Source organism: Pseudorca crassidens, chromosome 3, assembly GCF_039906515.1.
Source record: "Pseudorca crassidens isolate mPseCra1 chromosome 3, mPseCra1.hap1, whole genome shotgun sequence".
In the NCBI taxonomy this organism is placed as follows: domain Eukaryota; kingdom Metazoa; phylum Chordata; class Mammalia; order Artiodactyla; family Delphinidae; genus Pseudorca; species Pseudorca crassidens.
In genome coordinates, this window is record NC_090298.1 from 100661096 (window position 1) to 100686574 (window position 25479).

At 36.0% G+C, this 25479-nt stretch overlaps 1 protein-coding gene across 20 annotated transcripts in view; it reads left to right on the forward strand.

Annotated features, from left to right (window-relative positions):
• The window catches only part of ZNF474 (zinc finger protein 474), a 174191-nt gene that overhangs the window by 42686 nt on the left and 106026 nt on the right, over nucleotides 1-25479 (forward strand). For all 20 annotated transcript variants that reach the window (XM_067731548.1, XM_067731545.1, XM_067731550.1 and 17 more), the window contains one exon: nucleotides 3-5183. The gene's annotated coding sequence lies outside the window, so the exon portion shown is untranslated. The remainder of the gene's footprint in view (nucleotides 1-2; nucleotides 5184-25479) is intronic.

Genomic DNA, 25479 nt, shown 5'->3' on the forward strand with positions numbered 1-25479 from the left:
AGAGCAGAGACTCCGGACGTGCAGGCCATGGCTCACGGGCCCAGCCGCTCCGCGGCACGTGGGATCCTCCTGGACCGGGGCATGAACTCGTGTCCCCAGCATCAGCAGGCGGACCCTAAACCACTGCACCATCAGGGAAGCCCCTGTATTGTAGTTTTGATTTGCATTTCTCTAATGATTAGTGATGTTGAGCATCCTATCATGTGTTTGTTGGCAATCTGTATATCTTCTTTGGAGAAATGTCTATTTAGGTCTTCTGCCCATTTGTGGATTGCATTGTTTGTTTTTTTGATATTGAGCTGCATGAGCTACCTGTATATTTTGGATATTAATCCTTTGTCAGTTGCTTTGTTTGCAAATACTTTCTCCCATTCTGAGGGTTGTCTTTTCGTCTAGTTTATGGTTTCCTTTGCTGTGCAAAAGATTTTAAGTTTCATTAGGTCCCATTTGTTTATTTTTGTTTTTATTTCCATTACTCTATGAGGTGGGTCAAAAAGGATCTTGCTGTGATTTATGTCATAGGTGTTCTGCCTATGTTTTCGTCTAAGAGTTTTATAGTGTCTGGCCTTACATTTAGGTCTTTAATCCATTTTGAGTTTATTTTCATGTACAGTGTTAGGAAGTTTTATAATTTCATTCTTTTACATGTAGCTGTCCAGTTTTCCCAACACCATTTATTGAAGAGGCTGTCTTTTCTCCATTGTATACGCTTGCCTCCTTTATCAAAGATAAGGTGACCATATGTGCTTGGGTTTATCTCTGAGCTTTCTATCCTGTTCCATTGATCTATATTTCTGTTTTTGTGCCAGTACATGCTGTCTTGATTACTGTAGCTTTGCAGCATAGTCTGAAGTCCAGGAACCTGATTCCTCCAGCTCCATTTTTCTTTCTCAAGATTGCTTTGGCTATTCAGGGTCTTTTGTGTTTCCATACAGATTGTGAAATTTTTTGTTCTAGTTCTGTGAAAAAGCCATTGGTAGTTTCACAGGGATTGCATTGAATCTATAGATTGCTTTGGGTAGTATAGTCATTTTCACAATGTTGATTCTTCCAATCCAAGAACATGATATATCTCTCTATCTGTTTGTATCATCTTTAATTTCTTCAACAGTGTCTTATAGTTTTCTGCATACAGGTGTTTCATCTCCTTAGGCTTATTCCTAGGTATTTTATTCTTTTTGTTGTAATGGTAAATGGGAATGTTTCCTTAATTTCTCTTTCAGATTATTCATCATTAGTGTATGGGCCTGCAAGAGATTTCTGTGCATTAATTTATATCCTGCTACTATACCAAATTCATTGATTAGCTTCAGTAGTTTTCTAGTAGCAACCTTAGGATTCTCTATGCAGAGTATCATGTCATCTGCAAACAGTGACAGTTTTACTTCTTCTTTTCCAATTTGGATTCCTTTTTTTCTTTTTCTTCTCTGATTGCTGTGGCTAAAACTTCCAAAACTATGTTGAATAATAGTGGTGAGAGTGTGCAACCTTGTCCTGTTCCTGATCTTAGAGGAAATGGTTTCAGTTTTTCACCATTGAGAACGATGTTGGCTGTGGGTTTGTCATACATGGCCTTTATTATGTTGAGGTAGGTTCCCTCTATGCCTACTTTCTGGAGAGTCTTTATCATAAATGGGTGTTGAATTTTGTTGAATGCTTTTTCTGCATCTACTTAGATGATCTTATGGATTTTATTCTTCTGTTTGCTAATATGGTGAATCACACTGATTGATTTGCATATATTGAAGAATCCTTGCATTCCTGGGATAAATCCCACTTGGTCATGGATTATGATCCTTTTAATGTTTTGTTGGATTCTGTTTGCTAGTATTTTGTTGAAGATTTTTGCATCTATGTTCGTCAGAGATATTGGCCTATAGTTTTCTTTTTTTGTGACATCTTTGTGTGGTTTGGTATCAGGGTGATGGTGGCCTCGTAGAATGAGTTTGGGAGTGTTCCTTTATCTTCAATTTTTTTGGAAGAGTTTGAGAAGGATGGGTGTTAGCTCTTCTCTAAATGTTTGTTAGAATTTGCCTGTGAAGCCATCTGGTCCTGGGCTTTTGTTGTTGGAAGATTTTTAATCACAGTTTCAATTTCAGTGCTTGTGATTGGTCTGTTCATATTTTCTATTTCTTCCTGGTTCAGTCTCAGAAAGTTGTGCTTTTCTAAGAATTCGTCCATTTCTTCCAGGTTGTCCATTTTATTGGCATACAGTTGCTTGTAGTAATCTTTCACGATCCTTTGTATTTCTGCAGTGTCAGTTGTTACTTTTCCTTTTTCATTTCTAGTTCTGTTGATTTGAGTCTTCCCCCTTTTTTTCTTGATGAGTCTGGCTAATGGTTTATCCATTTTATTTATCTTCCCTAAGAACCAGCTTTTAGTTTTGTTGATCTTTGCTATTGTTTCCTTCATTTCTTCATTTATTTGTGATCTGATCTTTATGATTTCTTTCCTTCTGCTAACTTTAAGGTTTTTTTTTTCTTCTTTCTCTAATTGCTTTAGGTGTAGACTTAGGTTGTTTATTTGAGATTTTTCTTGTTTCTTGTGGTAGGATCATATTGCTGCTAACTTCCCGCTTAGAACAGCTTTTGCTGCATCCCATAGGTTTTGGGTCATCGTGTTTTCACTGTCATTTGTTTCTACGTATTTTTTGATTTCCTCTCTGATTTCTGCAGTGATCTCTTGGTTATTTAGTTGTGTATTGTTTAGCTTCCATGTGTTTGTATTTTTTACAGTTTTTTTCCTGTAATTGATTTCCAATCTCACAGCATTGTGGTCAGAAAAGATATTTAATATGATTTCAATTTTCTTAAATTTACCAAGGTTTTGTGACCCATGATATGGTCTATCCTGGAGAATATTCCATGAGCACTTGAGAAGAAAGTGTATTCTGTTGTTTTTAGATAGAATGTCCTATAAATATCAATTAAGTCCATCTTGTTTAATGTGTCATTTAAAGCTTGTGTTTCCTTATTTATTTTCATTTTGGATGATCTGTACATTGGTGAAAGTGGGGTGTTGAAATCCCCTACTATGATTGTGTTATTGTCGATTTCCTCTTTTATGGCTGTTAACATTTGCCTTATATATTGAAGTGCTCCTATGTTGGGTGCATAAATATTTACAATTGTTATATCTTCTACTTGGATTGATCCCTTGATCATTATGTAGTGTCCTTCTTTGTCTCTTGTAGTAGTCTTTATTTTAAAGTCTATTTTGTCTGATATGAGAATTGCTATTCCAACTTTCTTTTGATTTCCATTTGCATGGAATATCTTTTTCTGTCCCCTCACTTTCAGTCTGTATGTGTCCCTAGGTCTGAAGTGGGTCTCTTGTAGACAGCCTATATACAGATCTTGTTTTTGTAACCATTCAGCCATTCTATGTCTTTTGGCGGGAGCATTTAATCCATTTGCATTTAAGGTAATTATTGAATGTATGTTCTTATTACCATTTTCTTAATTGTTTGGGGTTTGTTTTTGTAGGTCTTTTGCTTCTTTTGTGTTTCCCGTCTAGTGAAGTTCCTTTAGCATTTGTTGTAGAACTGGTTTGGTAGTGCTGAATTCTCTTAACTTTTGCTTGTCTGTAACGGTTTTAATTTCTCCATCGAATCTGAATGACATCCTTGCTGGGTAGAGTAATCTTGGTTGTAGGTTTTTCCCTCTCATCACTTTAAATATGTCCTGCCACTCCCTTCTGGCTTGCAGTGTTTCTGCTGAAAGATCAGCTGTTAACCTTATGGAGATTCCCTTTTATGTTATTTGTTGCTTTTCCCTTGCTGCTTTTAATGTTTTTCCTTGTATTTAATTTTTGATAGTTTCATTAATATGTGTCTTGGCATGTTTCTCTTTGGGTTTATCCTGCATGGTACTCTCAGCCCTTCCTGGACTTGACTGACTGTTTCCTTTAGGGACGTTTTCGACTATAATCTCTCCAAATATTTTCTCAGACCCTTTCTTTTTCTCTTCTTCTTCTGGGACCCCTATAATTAGAATGTTGGTGCATATAATGTTGTCACAGAGGTCTCTGAGACTGTCCTCAATTCTTTTCATTCTTTTTTCTTTATTCTGGCAGGCCGATTCTTAACCACTGTGCCACCAGGGAAGTCCAGGATTTTGGAATCTTGAAATTTAGAGTTATTTCCCCTAATTCCTAGCCCTAAAGAACATTTAATAAAATGTTTCTTAATTTCATCATCCAGTGCTAACTGCTGTTAACATTTTAGTGTATGTTCTTTCAGCTCATGCATGTGGGCATGTGCTTGCATACACAGACACACACACGCACATTTTAATGAGATCATATTATTTATTCTGCTTTGTAGCTTCTCTTTTTCGTTTAGAAATATATTATGGACTTTTTCCTATGTTAATAAACTTTTTTACCTCATCAGGTTTAATACAGAATTTTAAAAATAATGTTTTTAGGATTGTACTATGATTAGCTTAATATCTCAGAGTCTTTTTATATGTAGGGTTTTAAAAAATCTTTATTTTTAGATACATTTTTAAATGTTGACCTTAGTTTTTAAAAATGTTTTCTATATTTTAAGACACATTAGAAAATAAACTAATTATCTTCTGCATCTTGCATTTCATTATATTTTGGACCAACGCACACTTTGAGAACCATGGAGAATATCCATCTCCCTCTTTTAGAAGAGGCCAAGCATTCCTATATAGATGATACTTTTTAAAGACCCTAGAAAAAATCAATAGGACAATCAGTAATTTTTTTTCTTCCTTAGGAAAAAAAAGTGTTTCCACCCCATTCCATTGCCAAGAAGAGCCTTGTGACTTAGATTAATCTGCCTCCCTTTCTGTGATGTTTAGTCCACTGGTAAAACTCCCAGAGTCAACTTCAAAGAAAGTTGAGATCCATACCTATTTTGCTGTCTGTTTCTGAGTTTCTTCACCCCTTGTTTCGGAGTTTTCCAATCTGTTACTATAGAACTCAGTCCTGTCCCTTTTGTTGACAGGTTGCCAGGATACATCCTGGCAACAAAGGCTGGGGTTCCTGTTCCAGGCAGCCAGCCTCACATACTACATGAACTCTTGCAAGAGGGGATGTGAATCGTGGAGCTCCCAGCTAGTCTGCTCCTGTTTCCACCAGCTCCCTCACTGAGGGGTTCAGCAGGCCATGACAAAAGCCAAAATAGAAAGATGAAGAAAAAATGATACAAGGTGAGTCTCCCAGAAGGTGTTCTTTCTTGGTTGTCTGTCTCAAATCTTACCTTTCAACTAGCAATAATAATCTTGATCTCTTCCACTTCCTTCTCACCACTATGTAGTAATATTTCCTTGCTATAGAAAAAGAATCCAAAGAAAAGTAACCAATTCTTAAGTTAAAAAAAACCCTCAAATACTACTTAACAAATGAACAAATATTGTTTTACTTCATTGGATGATTCTGACAATAATTGAACTATGGATTAAATGTTTTAATGGCTAAAAGAATCAAATTCCATTTAAAGGGATGATTTTTAAAATTTTCTTAAGAAAAGTTGATAAAATATATTTTTAACATAAATTCAGAATTATATGTTTATAAGCCAGATTATCCATGAAAGAAAAGGGGTGATAAAGGCTATAGTTACTCAGTTGACTTGGTAGTTTTTTTTTAATTGAGATAAAATTCACATGGAGTGAAATATAACTGATCTTAAGTTTAAATTCAAGTTCCTAAAAAAACAATGAATTTGATATATATATACAACCATGTAAACCATCACCTTAATCAAGACATAGGACATTTCTATCACTCAGAAAGTTTCCTCACATCCCTTCCAGTCAGTCTCCCCTCCTTAGGCAACCACTGTTCTGATTTCTATTACTAGAGAATAATTTGGCCGTTCATGAATTCTATATGAGTAGAATCATACAGTATGTATTCTTGTATCTGACTTCATTGGCTCAGCAGAATGTTTTTGAGATTGTTCCTGTTGCTGTGTATATAAGTAGTTCAATTCCTTTTATAGGTGAGTATTAATGCAGTATAGAATTATTCCACATCTGTTTATCTATTTTCCTATTGATTGATATTTGGTTTGTTTCCAGTTTGGGTCTCCTATAACTAAAGTTGATTTAAACATTCTTGCACAAGTCTTTTGGTGGACATATGTTTTCATTTATCTTGGGTTCAGACCTAGGACTAAAACTGATGGATGATAGGGTAGACATATGTTTATCTTTATAAGGAGCATGAAATGATATGTCATTGTGGTTATAATTTGCATTTCCTTCATGACTAATGAAGTTAAGCATTTTTACACAAGCTTGTTGGAGATTTGCATCTCTTTTTTGTTAAGTATCTATTCATATTTCTTGCCCGTTTTAAATGTGTTTTTATTTTTATATCATCTTTATTGATACATAATTCACATACAATAAAATGCACCCATTTTAAGTACACAATCTGATGAGTTTTGCAAGTGATTACATCCATTTTACCACCAATGATAAAATATAAGAATATGTCCATTAACTTTGTATTTCATTCTCCACCCACCTACCCACCAAGTAATCACTGATCTACTTTCTGTCACAGATTAGCTTTGCCTGTTTAGAATTTCATATAAATGAAATAATTCAGTATATTCTCTTTTGCATATGATTTCTTTTATTCAGTATAATATGTTTGAAAGAGATCTATGTCATTGTGTGTAATTTGTTCATTTTTATTGTGGAGTAATATTCTGTAGTATGAATGTGCCATAATTGGTTTATCCATTTACCTGTTAATGTGTATTTATGTTGTTTCCAGTTTTTCACTGTTAAGAGCTGTTATGAACATTTGTTTTATATTCTATTTGTGGACATATATTTTCATTTCTCTAGGATAATTATTTAGGAATAGAATGTCCATATCATTAGGTAGATATATATTTAACTTTATGAGAAATTGCCAGATGGTTCTCCATAGTGGTTGTAATGTTTCACATGCCCACCAGGCATATATGGGAGTTTTGGTTTTTTCACATCCTAACACTTGGTATTGGTAATTTTAAAAATTTTATCCATTCTAGTGTGTGTACAGTGGTATCTCTGTGGTTTTATTTTGCATTTTCTTGACAAACAACAACTAATGATATATACTATTGTTTCATGAGCTTGTTGATATTTTATACGTTTTCTGTTGTGAATAATCTATTCAAAGCTTTTGCCCGAATTAGGCAACCCATATTGGGTTGCTTGCCATATATGTGTCAAATATATGTATTGAAAACATTTCTTCCCAATCTGTGGCTTATCTTTTAATTTTCTTAATGGTATTTTTTAAAGAGTAGAAGTTTCTAATTTATATGAAGTAAAATTTTAAATTCTTTTTCTTTTATGTTTAGTGCTTTTTGTGTTTTGTCTAAGAACTCTTTGAAAATATTGAGGCCATAAAGTATTTTCCTATACTTTCTTCTAGAAGCTTTATAGTTTTAATTTTTATATGTAGTTCTGTGATCCACCTCGAGTTAATTTTTGTGTTTGGTGACAGTAGATGGTTGATATTCATTTTTCTGCTACATGAATCCAGTGGTTCCACCATCATTTGTTTAAAAGATTTTCCTCGCTCTATTGAATTGTCTTGGCATCTTTGTCAAAAAAGAATTGATCACATATGTGAATCAACCATATTTCTGGACTCTATTCGGCTACATTAATCTATTTACTTGTCTTTATTGGCATCATTAATTTTTAATAAGCCAGCTCATCTTGGCTTGCATGCAATGAAACAAATATTCAAAACAGATATACAAGTTGAGTCCTTCCATGACTGCTTGCCAGTGGAACCACGCACAAGAGTTTTAATAGGGTTGGGCATTCTGTCTTGTATGTTGTCCAAATCTTTACCTAGGCAGTAATCTGACTTTAAGCAATTCTGTAATAAGCAAAAGCCAAAAATATACAGTTATAAATTTAATCAAGAATGATAATCCCAGGAAAAGGGATGTATTTTTCAAACCCATTTACACAGAATGTAGCTTGAACTTAATTTTCATTCGTTCAATAATTTATTGAGTGTCTACTGTATTCCAGACACTGTTCTAGACAAGGAAAGTGGGAGGAAAATATTTCTTTGTTCATAATTTCTGTAAGGAAACAATACTTAATATAATCTCTACTCTATTGCCTGTTTAACAGTGTATGTCTCACAATTACAGAGAAAAGAAACCCTATGCCTGATAAAATAAGCATCAGATTAAAAGTTTTTATGCATTCCTATGAATTGACAGAAAATTATCAGCACTCAAATGTTTAATAAGGAAAAACATTTCCTCAGTCTTTCCAAGTTTGCTATCACCATCATAAATATACATTTCTTTTGAGCCTGAGAATGTAAGCTATCATTTCTGTCAGTTGCATTTTCCAACTTGTTTTAGAAATTGAATCTTATATATTATTTCTAAGAGAACTTGGTTCACAAACTGGACCTTAATATGGCTGTTTCTTCTCTGGATCTATATAATTTAAATGAATATTATTTTATTCTATTTTTTAAAATTTTTAAATTTAATTTTATTTTATTTTTATACAGCAGGTTCTTATTAGTCATCAATTTTATACACATCAGTGTATACATGTCAATTCCAATCACCCAATTCATCACTCCACCATCCCCACACCCCGTGGTTTTCCCCCCTTTGTGTCCATACGTTTGTTTTCTACATCTGTATCTCAACTTCTGCCCTGCAAACCGGTTTATCTGTACCTTTTTTCTAGGTTCCACACACATGTGTTAATATACGATATTTGTTTTTCTCTTTCTGACTTACTTCACTCTGTATGACCGTCTCTAGATACATCCACGTCTCAACAAATGACCCAATTTGGTTCCTTTTTATGGCTGAGTAATATTCCATTGTGTATATGTACCACAACTTCTTTATCCATTCGTCTGTTGATGGGCATTTTGGTAGCTTCCATGACCTGGCTATTGTAAATAATGCTGCAATGAACATTGGGGTGCATGTGTCTTTTTGAATTATGGTTTTCTCTGGGTATATGCCCAGTAGTGGGATTGCTGGATCATATGGTAATTCTATTTTTAGTTTTTTAAGGAACCTCCATACTGTTCTCCATAGTGTCTGTATCAATTTACATTCCCACCAACAGTGCAAGAGGGTTCCCTTTTCTCCACACCCTCTACAGCATTTGTTGTTTGTAGATTTTCTGATGATGCCCATTCTAGCTGGTGTGAGGTGATACCTCATTTAGTTTTAATTTTCATTTCTCTAATAATTACTGATGTTGGGCAGCTTTTCATGTGCTTCTTGGCCATCTGTATGTCTTCTTTGGAGAAATGTCTATTTAGGTCTGCTGCCCATTTTTGGATTGGATTGTTTGTTTCTTTAATATTGAGCTGCATGAGCTGTTTACATATTTTGGAGATTAATCCTTTGTCTGATGATTCGTTTGTAAATATTTTCTCCCATTCTGAGGGTTGTCTATTCGTCTTGTTTATGGTTTCCTTTGCTGTGCAAAAGCTTTGAAGTTTCATTAGGTCCCATTTGTTTATTTTTGTTTTTATTTCCATTACTCTAGGAGGTGGGTCAAAAAGGATCTTGCTGTGATTTATGTCATAGAGTGTTCTTCCTATATTTTCCTCTAAGAGTTTTATAGTGTCCAGTCTTATATTTAGGTCTCGAATCCATTTTGAGTTTATTGTTGTGTATGGTATTAGGGAGTGTTCTAATTTTATTCTTTTACATGTAGCTGTCCAGTTTTCCCAGGACCACTTATTGAAGAGACTGTCTTTTCTCCCTTGTATATCCTTGCCTCCTTTGTCATAGATTAGTTGACCATAGGTGTGTGGGTTTATCTCTGGGCTTTCTATCTTGATCCATTGATCTATGTTTCTGTTTTTGTGCCAGTACTATATTGTCTTGATTACTGTGGCCTTGTAGTATACTCTGAAGTCAGGGAGTCTGATTCCTCCTGCTCCATTTTTTTCCCTCAAGACTGCTTTGGCTATTCGGAGTCTTTTGTGTCTTCATACAAATTTTAAGATTTTTTGTTCTAGTTCCGTAAAACATGCCATTGGTAATTTGATAGGGATTGCATTGAATCTGTAGATTGCTTTGGGTAGTATAGTCATTTTCACAATATTGATTCTTCCAATCCAAGAAAATGGTATATCTCTCCATCTGTTTTTATCATCTTTAATTTCTTTCATCAGTGTCTTATAGTTTTCTGCATACAAGTCTTTTGTCTCCCTAGGTAGGTTTATTCCTACATTTTTTATTCATTTTGTTGTAATGGTAAATGGAAGTGTTTTCGTAATTTCTCTTTCAGATTTTTCATCATCAGTGTATAGGAATGCAAGAGATTTCTGTGCATTAATTTTGTATCCTGCAACTTACCAACTTCATTGATTAGCTCTAGTAGTTTTCTGGTGGCATTTTTAGGATTCTCTATGTATAGTATCATGTCATCTGCAAACAGTGACAGTTTTACTTCTTCTTTTCCAATTTGTATTTCTTTTATTTCTTTTTCGTCTCTGATTGCTGTGGCTCGGACTTCCAAAACTATGTTGAATAACAGTGGTAAAATTGGACATCCTTGTCTTGTTCCTGATCTTAGAGGAAATGCTTTCAGTTTTTCACCATTGAGAATGATGTTTGCTGTGGGTTTGTCATATATGGCCTTTATTATGTTGAGGTAGTTTCCCTCTATGCACACTTTCTAGAGAGTTTTTATCATAAGTGGGTGTTGAATTTTGTTGAAAGCTTTTTCTGCATCTATTGGGATGATCATGTGGTTTTCATTCTTCAATTTGTTAATATAGTGTATCACATTGATTGATTTGCGTATATTGAAGAATCGTTGCATCCCTGGGATAAATCCCACTTGATCATGCTGTATGATCCTTTTAATGTGCTGTTGGATTCTGTTTGCTAGTATTTTGTTGAGGATTTTTGCATCTATGTTCATCAGTGATATTGGTCTGTAATTTTCTCTTTTTGTAGTATCTTTGTCTGGTTTTGTATCAGGGTGATGGTGGCCTCATAGAATGAGTTTGGGAGTATTCCTTCCTCTGCAATTTTTTGGAAGAGTTTGAGAAGGATGGGTGTTAGCTCTTCTCTAAATGTTTGATAGAATTCACCTGTGAAGCCATCTGGTCCTGGATTTTTGTTTGTTGGAAGATTTTTAATCACAGTTTCAATTTCATTACTTGTGATTGGTCTGTTCATATTTTTCTATTTCTTCCTGGTTCAGTCTTGGAAGGTTATACCTTTCTAAGAATTTGTCCATTTCTTCCACGTTATCCATTTTATTGGCATAGAGTTGCTTGTGGTAGTCTCTTAGGATGCTTTGTATTTCTGTGGTGTCTGTTGTAACTTCTCCTTTTTCATTTCTAATTTTATTGATTTGAGTCCTCTCCCTTTTTTTCTTGTTGAGTCTGGCTAATGGTTTATCAATTTTGTTTATATTTTCAAAGACCAGCTTTTAGTTTTACTGAACTTTGCTATTGTTTTCTTTGTTTCTATTTCATTTATTTCTGCTCTGATCTTTATGATTTATTTCCTTCTGCTAACTTTGGGTTTTGTTTTTTCTTCTTTCTCTAGTTATTTTAGGTGTAAGGTTAGATTGTATATTTGAGATTTTTATTGTTTCTTGAGGTAGGCTTATATAGCTATAAACTTCCCTCTTAGAATGCTTACACTGCATCCCATAGGTTTTGGATCATCGTGTTTTCATTGTCATCTGTCTCTAGGTATTTTTTCATTTCCTCTTTGATTTCTTCAGTGGTCTCTTGGTTATTTAGTAACGTATTGTTTAGCCTAATTTTTTTTTCCCTGTAATTTATTTCTAATCTCATAGCGTTGTGGTCAGAAAAGATGCTTGATATGGTTTCAATTTTCTTAAATTTACTGAGGCTTGATTTGTGACCCAAGATGTGATCTATCCTGGAGAATGTTCCATGTGCATTTGAGAAGAAAGTGTAATCTGCTGTTTTTGGATGGAATGTCCTCTAAATATCAATTAAATCTATCTGGTCTATTGTGTCATTTAAAGCTTCTGTTTCCTTATTTATTTTCATTTTGGATGATCTGTCCATTGGTGTAAGTGAGGTGTTAAAGTCCCCCACTATTATTGTGTTACTGTCAATTTGCTCTTTTATAGCTGTTAGTAGTTGCCTTATGTATCGAGGTGTTCCTATGTTGGGTGCATATATATTTATAATTGTTATATCTTCTTCTTGGATTGATCCCTTGATCATTATATAGTGTCCTTCCTTGTCTCTTGTAACATTTTTTATTTTAAAGTCTAGTTTATTGGATATGAGTATTGCTACTCCAGCTTTCTTTTGATTTCCATTCACATGGAATATCTTTTTCCATCCCCTCACTTTCAGTCTGTATGTGTCCCTAGGTCTGAAGTGGGTCTCTTGTAGACAGCATATATATGGGTCTTGTTTTTGTATCCATTCAGCAAGACTGTGTCTTTTGGTTGGAGCATTTAATCCATTCACGTTTAAGGTATATTCCTATGACCATTTTCTTAATTGTTTTGTTTTTGTTTTTGTAGGTCCTTTTCTTCTCTTGTGTTTCCCAGTTAATGAAGCTCCTTTAGCATTTGATGCAGAGCTGGTTTGGTGGTGCTAAATTCTCTTAGCTTTTGCTTGTCTGTAAAGCTTTTGATTTCTCCATCGAATCTGAATGAGATCCTTGCCGGGTAGAGTAATCCTGGTTGTAGGTTCTTCCCTTTCATCACTTTAAGTATATCATGGAACTCCCTTCTGGCTTGTAGAGTTTCTGCTGAGAAATCAGCTGTTAACCTTACAGGAGTTCCTTTGTATGTTATTTGTCATTTTTCCCTTGCTGCTTTCAATAATTTTTCTTTGTCTTTAATTTTTGCCAATTTGATTCCTATGTGTCTTTACATGTTTCTCCTTGGGTTTATCCTGTATGGGACTCTCTGTGCTTCCTGGACTTGGGTGGTTATTTCCTTTCCCATGTTAGGGAAGTTTTCAACTATAATCTCTCCAAATATTTTCTCGGGTCCTTTCTCTCTCTCTTCTCCTACTGGGACCCCTATAATACGAATGTTGTTGTGTTTAATGTTGTCCCAGAGGTCTCTTGGGCTGTCTTCATTCTTTTTTCTTTATTCTGTTACACAGCAGTGAATTCCACCATTCTGTCTTCCAGGTCACTTATCTGTTCTTCTGCCTCAGTTATTCTGCTATTGATTCCTTCTAGTGTAGTTTTCATTTCAGTTATTGTATTTTTCATCTCTGTTTGTTCTTTAATTCTTCTAGGTCTTTGTTAAACATTTCTTGCATCTTCTCGATCTTTGGCTCCACTCTTTTTCCGAGGTCCTGGATCATCTTCACTATCATTATTCTGAATTCTTTTTCTGGAAGGTTGCCTATCTCCACTTCATTTAGTTGTTTTTCTGGGGCTTTATCTTGTTCCTTCATCTGGTATATAGCCCTCTGCCATTTCATCTTGCCTATCTTTCTGTGAATGTAGTTTTTCATCCACAGGCGGCAGGATTGTAGTTCTTCTTGCTTCTGCTGTCTGCCCTCTGGTGGATGAGGCTATCTAAGAGGCTTATGTAGATTTTCTGATCAGTATTATTATTTTAAGTAATTTCCCCAAACTCTCTGGTGAATGAAACATTTTCAGGCATATATGCAATTCAAGAAATAAGTTGTGAGTGGTGAAGAATGTGAATGATTCCAGAGCACCCTTCCTGAGGCAACAGTGGAGATTCCCATGGAGTCTTAAAAACATAGAGAAAGCTTTTCTAAATAGTACAGTATACAAGTACAGCAGGAGGCACACACAGTGTTGGGGGCAACAGGAAAGGAAAATGTAAAGGAGGCAAGTTGCTAACAGTTCAAAAGTGATGACAAACTGCAAATAGAATTTCCACAGTGCAGTGCAACCAAACATTTATTTCAGAGAAGCCTCTAAGAGGAGGCTAATGGAGTTCTCTGCAAACAAAATTTAGTAGGATTCTGGTTGCGCTGAGTGCTATTTTGTAGATTCACATTGATTAATAATTGGATGTTTCACTGTTAAAATAAAATGGAGTCTCATTTGTATGCTCTAATTCAGGGGTTAGGAAACTTTTCCTGTAAATGGCCACGTAGTAAATAATTTAGCCCCCATAGGCAAAAGCAGTCAAGACAAATACATAAATGAACAAGCATGGCTCTGTTCCAGTAAAACCTGATTTACAAAAAGAGGTGGGCGGCTGGCCAGGTTTGACCAGTGAGCCCTAGTTTGTTGACACTTGTTCTAATCTTCAAGGAATTCTGATAAAATATCTTCCAAAATTATACATTGACATTTAAAGAACTGTGGCCTTGAAACTGTTCTTCCTCAGAGTGCCCAGTACTTTGGGGGGCTCTCTTCAGAAGAAATATGACTTCAAAGGAGAATTAAACTTTGAAAGTAATATGTATTCAAAATGCATGTGGTCAAGAAAGACAATATATGAATAAGCTCAGCTCAGGAAAGCCTAACTCTGTGTTTTTCCTTCAGTTTTCTACCTAGTCATACAGCACCCGATACATGTATCTACCTAATCATAAGGCTACCTCTGGTGTGCTTGTCTAGCTCTGTTCTTGGGGGGAGCTCTATGCCATAGATGCCCGTTGCTCATTACTTGATGAGCAGCCTTTACCATAAGGTCCAGGGCTTGGTCCAAGCCAATGACTGGATTCTCTTTTCTCTTAAATTTGGTAAATAGACAGTCTTCCTTCAGTATCCTTGGGCGTTTGGATCCAGGACCTCCTGTGGGAACCAAAATTCATGGATGCTCAAGTCCCTTATACAAAATGGTGTAATATTTGCATATGGCCTATGCATATCCTCCAGTATACTTTTAAATCCTCTCTAGATTACTTGTAATACCTAATACAAAGTAAATGCTATGTAAATAGTTGTAAATACAATGTAAATAATATATAAATAGTTCCCAGTGTATGGCAAATTCAAGTTTTTTTTTTTTTTAACTTTCTGGACATTTAAAAAATATTTTTGATCTGATGTTGGTTGATTCTGCAGATGCAAAACCCACAGATATGAGTGACTGACTGTAGTTATGCTCCTAAATCTAGAATGATAATCCCTTTTTGAAAAATTATTGTAATATAGTTTATTTACAATGTTGTGTTAGTTTCAAGTGTACAGCAAAGTGATTCAGTTATACATATATTCATTCTTTTTCAAATTCTTTACCCATATAGGTTATTACAAAATATTGGGTAGAGTTCCCTGTGCTATACAGTAGGTCCTTGTTGGTTATCTATTTTATATATAGTAGGTGTATATGTTAATCCCAAGCTCCTAGTTTATTCCTCACCCCACCCCAGCGTTTCCCCTTTGGTAACCGTGACTTTGTTTTCGAAATCTGTTAATCTGTTTCTGTTTTATAAATGAGTGCATTTGTATCATTTTTAAAAATTAGATTCCACATATGAGTGATATATTTGTCTTTCTCTGTCTGACATACTTCACTTAGTATGATAGTCACTAGGTCCATCCATGTTGCTGCAAATGGCATTGTTTCATTCTTTTATATGTCTGAGTAATATTCCGTTGTATATATGTACCACATTCGCTTTATCCATTCATCTTTCAATAGTCATTTAGGTTGCTTGCATGTCTTGACTATTGTAAATAGTGCTGCTATGAACATTGGGGTACATGTATCTTTTCAAAGCATGGTTTTCTCCAGATGTGTGCCCAGGGTTGGGATTGCTGTATCATATGGTAACTCTATTTTTAGTTTTTTAAGGAACCTGCATACTGTTCTCTATAGTGGTTGTACCAGTTTACATTCCCACCAATGGTGTAGGTGGGGTCCCTTTTCTCCACACCCTCTCCAGCATTTATTGTTTGTAGACTATTTGATGATGGCCATTCTGACCAGGGTGAGGTGGTACCTCAATGTAGTTTTGATTTGCATTTCTCTGATAATTAGTGATGTTGAGCATCTTTTCATGTGTTTTTTGACCATCGTATGTCTTCTTTGGAGAAATGTCTATTTAGATCTTCTGCCCATTTTTTGATTGGGTTGTTTGTTTTTTTGATATTGAGCTGCATGAGCTGTTTGTATATTTTGGTGATTAAACCCTTTCACTCACTTCGTTTGCAAATATTTTCTCCCATTCTGTTGGTTGTCTTTTCATTTTGTTTATTATTTCCTTTGCTGTGCAAAAGCTTTTAATTTCATTAGGTCCCATTTGTTTATTTTTGTTTTAATTTTCATTACTCTAGAAGGTGGATCCAAAAAGATATTGCTGCAGATTACTAATCCCTTGAGTTAACATTGTTAGGAATATTAAACAAGGGTCAGATGGTCAGATATTCCTAAGACTTGAGAAAATACCACAAAACTAGCTTTGAATCCTTTTTCCAAAAGTCCTTTTCTGTTTTTATTCATCTATTTAATTAATGAGCTTGATTCTTGTTTAGAAATTTAGGTTAAAATTAAACTAATCTTACTCAGCTCATTCAACATTCAACATATTTTGTCAGTGCCTACAAAGTGCCTGGCACTGGACTAGGTGCTGGGCATCTAACTATGTAGAGAGCAAATGAGCCCCTAATGTTCATGGAGGTTACATCCAAGTGAAGGAAAAGAATACTACACAAGTAAACAAACAAGGTAAAAACATGCTGTAAGAGCTGTGAAGGAAATAAACAGCATTGTCATAACTGTGCACATAACTGTGATAGTGGTGGTGGCAGTGGTACATGTGTGCATGTGTTCACACACATGTTTCTGTATGTTGCATGTGTATGTGTGTGTTTCTGTGTTTTAGGAAGAAACAAAGAAATTACTTGAGAAAGAGTAGTCAGGAAGGGTCTGTCTGTTTGAGTCAATGATATTTTAACAGAGATCTGGAAAATGAAATGAGAAAGCTATGCAAAGACGGGGAAGATTCTAGGCAGTGGCAAGAGCATGTGCAAAGCTCCTTTTCACTCTCTCCCCTAACCTACCCCAGAGTGAGAACGAGTTCGGTTTATTTGAGGAACCAAAAGGTGAACATGGAAGAAGCACAGTACAGGTGGGAGAGAGTAAATGGAGACCAAAACAGAGGCTTAGGGACACACCAGGTTACAGAAGTTCAAGAGTTTGGATTTTATTTTGAGAATAGTGCAACAACCACGGAACATTTAGTCAGGGGAGGTATAGGATTTGTTTTATAACTTAAGTAGGTGAATATGACTGCTCTGAAAAAAAGAAAGATTAGGCAGTGGGAGTGGTTATTCAGCCATTATGCCTGAAACAGCACGTGGATGGTGAGGCACCCCCATTCACCTGCGTGGCAGTACACTTAGGAGGGCAGGCAAAACATCACAAGAAGTTTTCCAACATCACTGGAAGAATGGAGACAGGTGTGAAAGAATATGGGAAAGGAGAGGCATTAAGATGCAAAAAGCAAAAAAGACAGGAGAGGAGAAAGTGAGCAGAAAGAAAATACAAGAAGATGACTAGGGTAAAATAAAATGTTTACTTTTCTGTGAAATCATTCAAATACACTTATACAGGGATAAAAAATACTAAATCCTTTTTTTAGACTGTCTACTAGTCCCTTTTACCTTTTCTCTTGCTCTCCTCTCCCAACCCCACATCTCCCATGCAAGCCCACAAGAAGATCAAGAACTTAGTTGGAGAGCTGGGGCAAAGGAAGGCATCCTCATGATCATCTCACCTGCCTTCACTATCAGTATGACTTCTCCCAAGTCGAAAGATGTGGTCAAAGTTTATTTTAGTAAAATTACCGTGAAATGAACAAAGAACAAAGTGAAAAATATTGAGGATTGGAGATAGAAGAAATACACGGTTGGAGAAAGACTCAGAATTCAATGTTTAGCCAACAATTGTCCTTATTAGTACCATCTGACCTAGTTACAATCCAGCATATCATTACCAAATACATGCTAGATGGACTGGAATCTTGGCATGGATTCACTGCCAAATGAAGATTTTGACAATGATTATCAGTCTGTTCTCTTGTCCTAGAAGGAATTTGGAGAGAAATGTATAGAGGGGTGCGCGCAACTAGAAGCAGAGTGCTCACCAAAGTGATAATAAATATAACTAATAAGATTCCAGCCTCTCGCCAAGTGTATATATTCATTGAAAGGATGGAAATACATATAGTTTGTGAAAAATTATTTATATTGTGGCTCTTTTTAAAATCAGAAATGTGTAGTAAGTAATTAGTTTTCATATTATTTGAATCACTTCAAGGCATTTTCTCTCAAAAATACCAAATGATTGTGCAATATTAAAATAAGATAAATCTTGGATTGCTTTATCTGTTCAGTTCCAAGTGAACCATATTATATATGAAACACATAACATTTCAATCAACAAAAATTAAAATCACATTTTCCTCTTCAGTTAGCCTATTTCCTATGTCAAATACCATGTCAAGTGGAGTTTAATTATTTTAACTATTGGGGTGGTTATGGGTAACAAGAAGTTTCCAAATAAACTTTTCAACAGAGACTCTCAGGAAATGCTTACTGATAAGTAGCACAGGAACACTGTTCTAGCTGTAATTACTGAAATGGACACTATCCATTGTGTGACTAAATAAAATAGGTTAGGTTGTGATTCACCAACAATTTAATAACATATAGTGTAACTGAATCTATTTCAATCTTAATTTTGTAACTGGAATTTTATAATTAATCAAGAGAGACAAAAATTTGTAGCCTAAAATTGTGTCACCCTTCCATATGATATTTACAAGACAGATTTAAAATCTATACATTTTCAAATAGTGATCTCATAATGTCTTAAGATAGTTCAGCTTATTCTATTTCTCCCATATAATTGTGGTATTATAAGATTCTGGTATTCAAAATATCAGAAAACTAGAAAAACTATGAACAAATAGTTACAACACTTAAATGGAAGCTTCAGAAGACAACTGTGAGAAAAGAACAGTGAACAGAAAAAGTGAAAACAAGAAATTTATAAAGCCCACTGAAAGTAAATGCGGACTTACTAAATGCATCTCATCTACGCCTTCCCACCCTGGGATCCAGAATAATGAAATAATTCTCAAGACAGAGAGAAAGGAAAAGCCTTTTTAGTCACCTAGGAGTTAATTGCCATATATGTCTTTTAGTGGAGTAGCCTTTGCAAATGGGACTTCTGGGCCTAAAAGGACAGGAAAGGTAAAGGAGGAGAATGAAAGGAAGAGGATGCTCACAATGACTCTTGTTGGTGTCCCATGGACCTTGGCTGATGGCATTCTCTGAAAAGTTCACCTGGAGGCTAGGATAACCACAAACCTTTACAGAAAAACTACAAAGGAAAAGAGCTCTGCTAGACCCTAGGATTGGTCCATCTGTCCTATATGAAGATAGTAGAATCACATAATTCAAATAATGCCATAGTAATAGTACAGTAGTTGCATCCATGAAGGAAAGGCCAAGACCATCACTGAAGCATTGGTATTATTGAGAATCTGATTGCTTCTTTTCAAAAAACACTTCTTACTTTGATAAAAAGATATGCCTCTTGGGGCTTCCCTGGTGGCGCAGTGGTTGAGAGTCCGCCTGCTGATGCAGGGGACGCGGGTTCGTGCCCCGGTCCAGGAGGATCCCACATGCTGCGGAGCGGCTGGGCCTGTGAGCCATGGCCGCTGGGCCTGCGCGTCCGGAGCCTGTGCTCCGCAACGGGAGAGGCCACGGCAGTGAGAGGCCCGCGTACCAAAAAAAAAAAAAAAAAAGATATGCCTCTCTTTCTTTAAGTGACTAGAGTAGGATTCTTTTTATTTGTAGTGACACACAATCCTAACAGATACATACGTGAAGTAAACGTACTGTAATAGCCTATTAACTCATAGATGGAAGGGTTGCATTATTTGGAAATATCTCTAATGGTGGTCATGGTAATGGGAACTCAAAAATTATGTCCAAAATATCTGTTCCAGGCCCCACTGCCAGAGGCAGCATTCTGGGCTGAATGAATTATTAAATAAATCCAGCTCCAGCCAGGCCTTCTTAGTGGACTCAAGTGTACTTAGGGCATTTATTATAAGGATACTTGTGCATGGAAACACAGGGGAATCAAACAGCCAGGCCTCAGGAAGCTCAAGAACTACCTGTTCCAGGGGAATTCCTAGCCAAAGAGTTGAGTGGACTCTGTTCTCCAGACCAAACACCAAAATAATGAATAGGTAATTTGTATAAAAGCTTCAGAATTCTAGAGGGAAATCAAAGGAATTTTCAACCAAGTTTTTTTTATTTCTGCTGATTATTCAGTGTTAATAATCAGGTATTATCCCCATTGGCTTTTCAGCTCTATACTCATTAGGTCTCTTTCTTGAATTGTTTCAAAAGCCTGCATAGAACTAGAGACCCGACCCTGCTTTCCTTTTTAGGAGAGGTGAAGAAAGAGCCCTATCCACAATCTAGCTCTGCAAGCCTGACCTGGTCACTGCTTTTCCACCTGTGAGGTGGCCCACTTCCTCTTTTATATTTGACATTACAGACATTAGTAACATCTGAATATAATTTCTCATTTCTTATTTGGAACATTGTGACAAGCTTCTTCCATTTTCTAATAGAATTATCACAAATCTCCAAGAGTGCAGATATTCTCTAGAAATAGTGCAAGATATAAAGACTAAAGAACATTGTATGTCTTCTGCACCCAGGCAGTAGTGACAGCCCCTCATGGTTGCTCACCTGAGTGTTCCAACATTGGCCTGTTCCCATGCTCTACCCTGTTTCACCCACAGTCACTCCATCTCCTTCTATTCTACTTTTTTTTCTAATTTTTAAAAATTGAAGTGTAGTTGATTTACAATGTTGTGTTAGTTTCAGGTGTACAGCAAGGTGATGTGTGTGTGTGTGTGTATACACACACACACACACATATATATATATATATATATATATATACACACAAGTATATATATTCTTTTTCAGATACTTTTCCATTAGGTTATTATAAGATATTGAATATAGTTCTCTGTGCTATGCAGTAGGTCCTTATTGTTTATCTATTTTATATACAGTAGTTTATATCTGTTAATCCCAAACTCCTAATTTATCTACCATCTCCCTCCCCAGCTTTCCCCTTTGGTAACCATAAGTTTCTTTTCTATGTCTGTGGGTCTATTTCTGTTTTGTAAATAAGTTCATTTGTATCATTTTTTTGTAGAATCCACATGCAAGTTATATCATATGATATTTGTCTTTGTCTGACTTACTTCACTTAGTATGATAATCTCTAGGTCCATCCATGTTGCTGCAAATGGCATTATTTCATTCTTTTTATGGCTGAGTAATATTCCATTGTATATATATTCCACATCTCCCTTTTTATTTTATTTTATTTTTTATTAATTTTTATTGGAGTATGGTTGCTTTACAATGTTGTGTTAGCCTCCACTACACAACAAAATGAATCAGCCATACACATACAGATATCCCCTCCCTTTTGGACTTCCTTCCTGTTTAGGTTACCACAGTGCATTAGGTGGAGTTCCCTGTGCTATACAGTATGTTCCCATCAGTTGCCTGTTTTATACATAGTATCAATAATATATATGTGTCAATCCCAGTCTCCCAATTCCTCCCACCCCACCTCTTTCCCCCTTGGTATCCATACAGTTGTTCTCTATGTCTTTGTCTCTGTTTCTGCTTTGCAAATAAAATCATCTGTACCATTTTTCTAGATTCTACATATATGCATTATTATACATTAGCTTTTCTCTTTCTGACGTACTTCACTCTGTATGACACTCTCTAGGTCCATCCACGTCTCTACAAATGACCCAATTTTTTTCTTTTTATGGCTGAGTAATATTCCATTGTATATATGTACCACATCTTCTTTATCCATTCATCTGTGGACATTTAGGTTGCTTCCATGTCTGGCTATTGTAAATAATGCTGCTATGATCACTGGGGTACACATATCTTTTCAAATTAGAGTTTTCTCCGGGTATATGCTCAGGAGTGGTATTGCAGGATCCTATGGTAACTCTATTTTTATTTTTTTAGAGAACCTCCATACTGTTCTCCACAGTGTCTGCACCAATATACATTCCCACCAATGGTGTAGGAGGGTTCCCTTTTCTCCACACCCTCTTTAGCATTTATTATTTGTGCTCTTTTGGATGATGGCCATTCTTATTTGTGTGAGGTGATACCTCATTGTAGTTTTGATTTGCATTCCTCTAATAATTTGTGATGCTGAGCATCTTTTCATGTGCCTTTTGGCCATCTGTGTATGTCTTCTTTGGAGAAATATTTAGCTCTTCTACATAGTCTGTCTTCTTCTTAGGCATAATTTATTTGTTGTGATGTTTCATGCTGCTGTTCTTCAGCTTCACAACTCTTTCTCAGTGTCCTTTCTGCTTTAGCAACCATTGCTGTTATCTTTTCCAAGAGAGGAATTGTGATTGAACCAGTTCATCTGTTCATGTCATAGACTACTGTGAGCGTATGATGGATAGCCCTTGTCCAATGCCCAAGTTCTGACACAATCAGCTTGGGTTGGGGATCAGGAGTTGAATAATATGCTACAGAACATGACCACCCAGGGCCACCTATCCGCTGAGGGGGTGGGGCAGATTTCCTTAGCAGGGGCTGAGTATGACAAGCACCATAATTATAATATTTCATACTGCTTTGATCTGATAATTTAAAAAAATGTACTCATATTTCCCATAACTTTTCAGTATTTTTTTTTCCTTTTCAGGACTACAGGTCGGATTGTCTTTTAATGAAATATGAATAAAATGTTATTTGAATTAGCTGCAGAATGAAAATTTTGGAATTCATCAGAATATTTTTTAAAAGGAAGAATAATTTTAAAAATCTATAGTTAGTCTTCTAATTACATTTTTCAGCCTGCAGGATTATTTATGAAAATATGGGGCAGAAGACCTATTAGAACCATATAATAACAATTATGATATCATACCACCTACCAGACAGTGTGCTAAGCATTTTATCTTTTAATCCTCATAATAACTCTGCAAGGTATTATCATCCTACCAAACATAAGGTGAAATTGAGGCACAGAGAGGTTACATATCCCAAGATTCTGTAGCTGATAGACATTTTGGAGCAAGTGTTTAAAATAGACCTGAGTTTATTGCAAAAGTACTTTAAAGTGGAGATTAACAGAGTATTACTGGGTTCTGGGTGTAAGCTACTTTTTCTGCTTTTACTTAGCAAATTAGACTGTACCAATGTATTTGAGAGCTTGCTTGAACTTGGACTCTATTTCCCAGACGTGTTAGTGAAATCTTGATTAAGATTTTAATGACCTGAGCCCATGACACACAGAAAGAGGCATGGGAATTGATTTAGCATCCAAAGGGAAGATGCTGTTGTAAATAAACTCTTTCATTCTTGAAGTGCTGTCTAAATGCAGCAAAATTCTACAGCAGAAGTTCACTTTCTAGTCCAGAAGTATTTGTCAAGATTTTTAGCAAAAATGTTTAGACATATGTCAGCTACTACTAGTAACATAAGATGGAACATGGAGCTAACTGCCTGAAGCAACATTAAACAGAATTTCAGAATTGGAAGGAGCATACAAGTCTGGCTCTGTGTAGTATACATAGTCTCAAGAAGTTAGGTACAAATTGCATTTAATAAACCAGAGGGATCTATTTTCCTACTAAAAGTTTACTTGCAGAGTAAAGTCTGCAATGGATCCTTTTAGGAAACCAAAGAACTTCCTTTGCCTGGTCTTTAGATGTTAAATGTTGATGTTCTCCAGATTTCCTCACTCATGATCTTTTTTCAGTTGTATGTTATATATAAGAAACTCTATAAAAGTTCCCCATTTCCTATAGGGAAATCAAAATTCTTGCGATTCGTTATAAGGCTTTTCATAATTTGTTCCCAGTATACCTTCTCAATTACTTATATAAATTATTCACCATTCTTTTCCCTTTCTCACTTTACCCACTACCCACCTTACTGCCCATCTACACACACACACACAAAACCACTCACATCCATCTACAAACTCATATATACACATCCATATACATACACACTCACACTCTTCCACTCACACCTATTCACACCCCCCCAATCACTGACACCCATGTACATATACACATTCACTTCCATCCATACACATACCACATCTAACAATTCACACCTCTATCCATACACTCATATCACACCCATCCTCTCACAGTCATGTACATACCCACACCTAACCACTCACCATCTACACACTCACATATACATACGCTCACACTCGTGCACATACATTCATATATATACCTATAATCTCACCCATCTGCCTTCCCATTTGCTCAAATTATGTCAAAGTGGCATATTCTGATTCCTACAATTTTAAATAGGAAATGACTCTACAAAATGGAAATGTGTTTTCAGCTCAGACTCGAAACTGGAAGTAACCTTTTCCACCCAGGAAGGGTTTAAACATCCACCTCCAATTGTTAGAGAAGGCTGACTGAGGTCCTGAGGGCAGAGTCAAAAGGAGAGAAGGAAAATATTATGCATGCAGCACTTTGACAAGAAATATAGTCAGTTAACCAAGAGCAGAGTGTATTAAAGTCAAGTTTCTGAAGATAACAGTTAATAAAGGCTTTACCAGTTGCAAATATGCAGATACAGAAACAAAGAATACAGTCAAAGAGGACAGGGGAGAGCAAGCTTGAAGTGTGTACGGGAAAGACACATAGACCACACAGAGGAGAATGCAAAATCTGAAGGATTGTTTCTTCAGTCACACTGGTTGAGGATTCTCACAAGAGCTGAAGAGAGATACTGGAACCCATTCTATAATGTTATGTGAATATTTATGTTTTCGTTACTATAGAGTAAATTGAATTATAATTCTCATTGTAGAGGGCTGACTGGGGCTTCTCAGCAAGGCCTCTGGGATGGAGTCACCCTGGCGGGGTTTCCAGTGGAGACTAGAGCTGGGTGACCCTGAGCTGACTATTAAGATTCTGGGTCACAGGGGGGCCAAAAGTAGTTGAGCAACATTTTTGCAGAAGGCTCCATTCACAATGCTGATCTCTTTCTTTTGGGGTGTTTTAGTCTTCTATTACTGCCTTAGCAAAATACCATAAAATAAGCAGCTTAAAAGAACCCCAATCCATTATCTTATCATTCTATGTCAGAAGTCCAACATGGGTATCCTGGGGTAAAATCAAGGTGTCAGCAGACTGTGTCCCTTTTTGAAGACCCTGTGTTTGTTTCCTTGTCCTTCCCAGCTTCTAGAGCCACCCCCATTGCTTGCACACAGCCTCTTCCCTCCACTTCTTTTAAAGTCAGCAGTGGCTACTTGAATCCCTTTTTCCTTCAGTTGTCCCATCTCTTTCACTAGATGGGGGAAAGTTTCTCTACTTTTGAGAACTCATGTGATTAGATTGGGCCCGTCACTTCTCATCCTGTTTTCTCCAGAATATAACGGAGTTGAAATATAAGACACACTTTTCTAGTGGTGAGCTGGTCTGTGTCTTCAGAGCAAATTAGCAGTGAGGTCAACCACA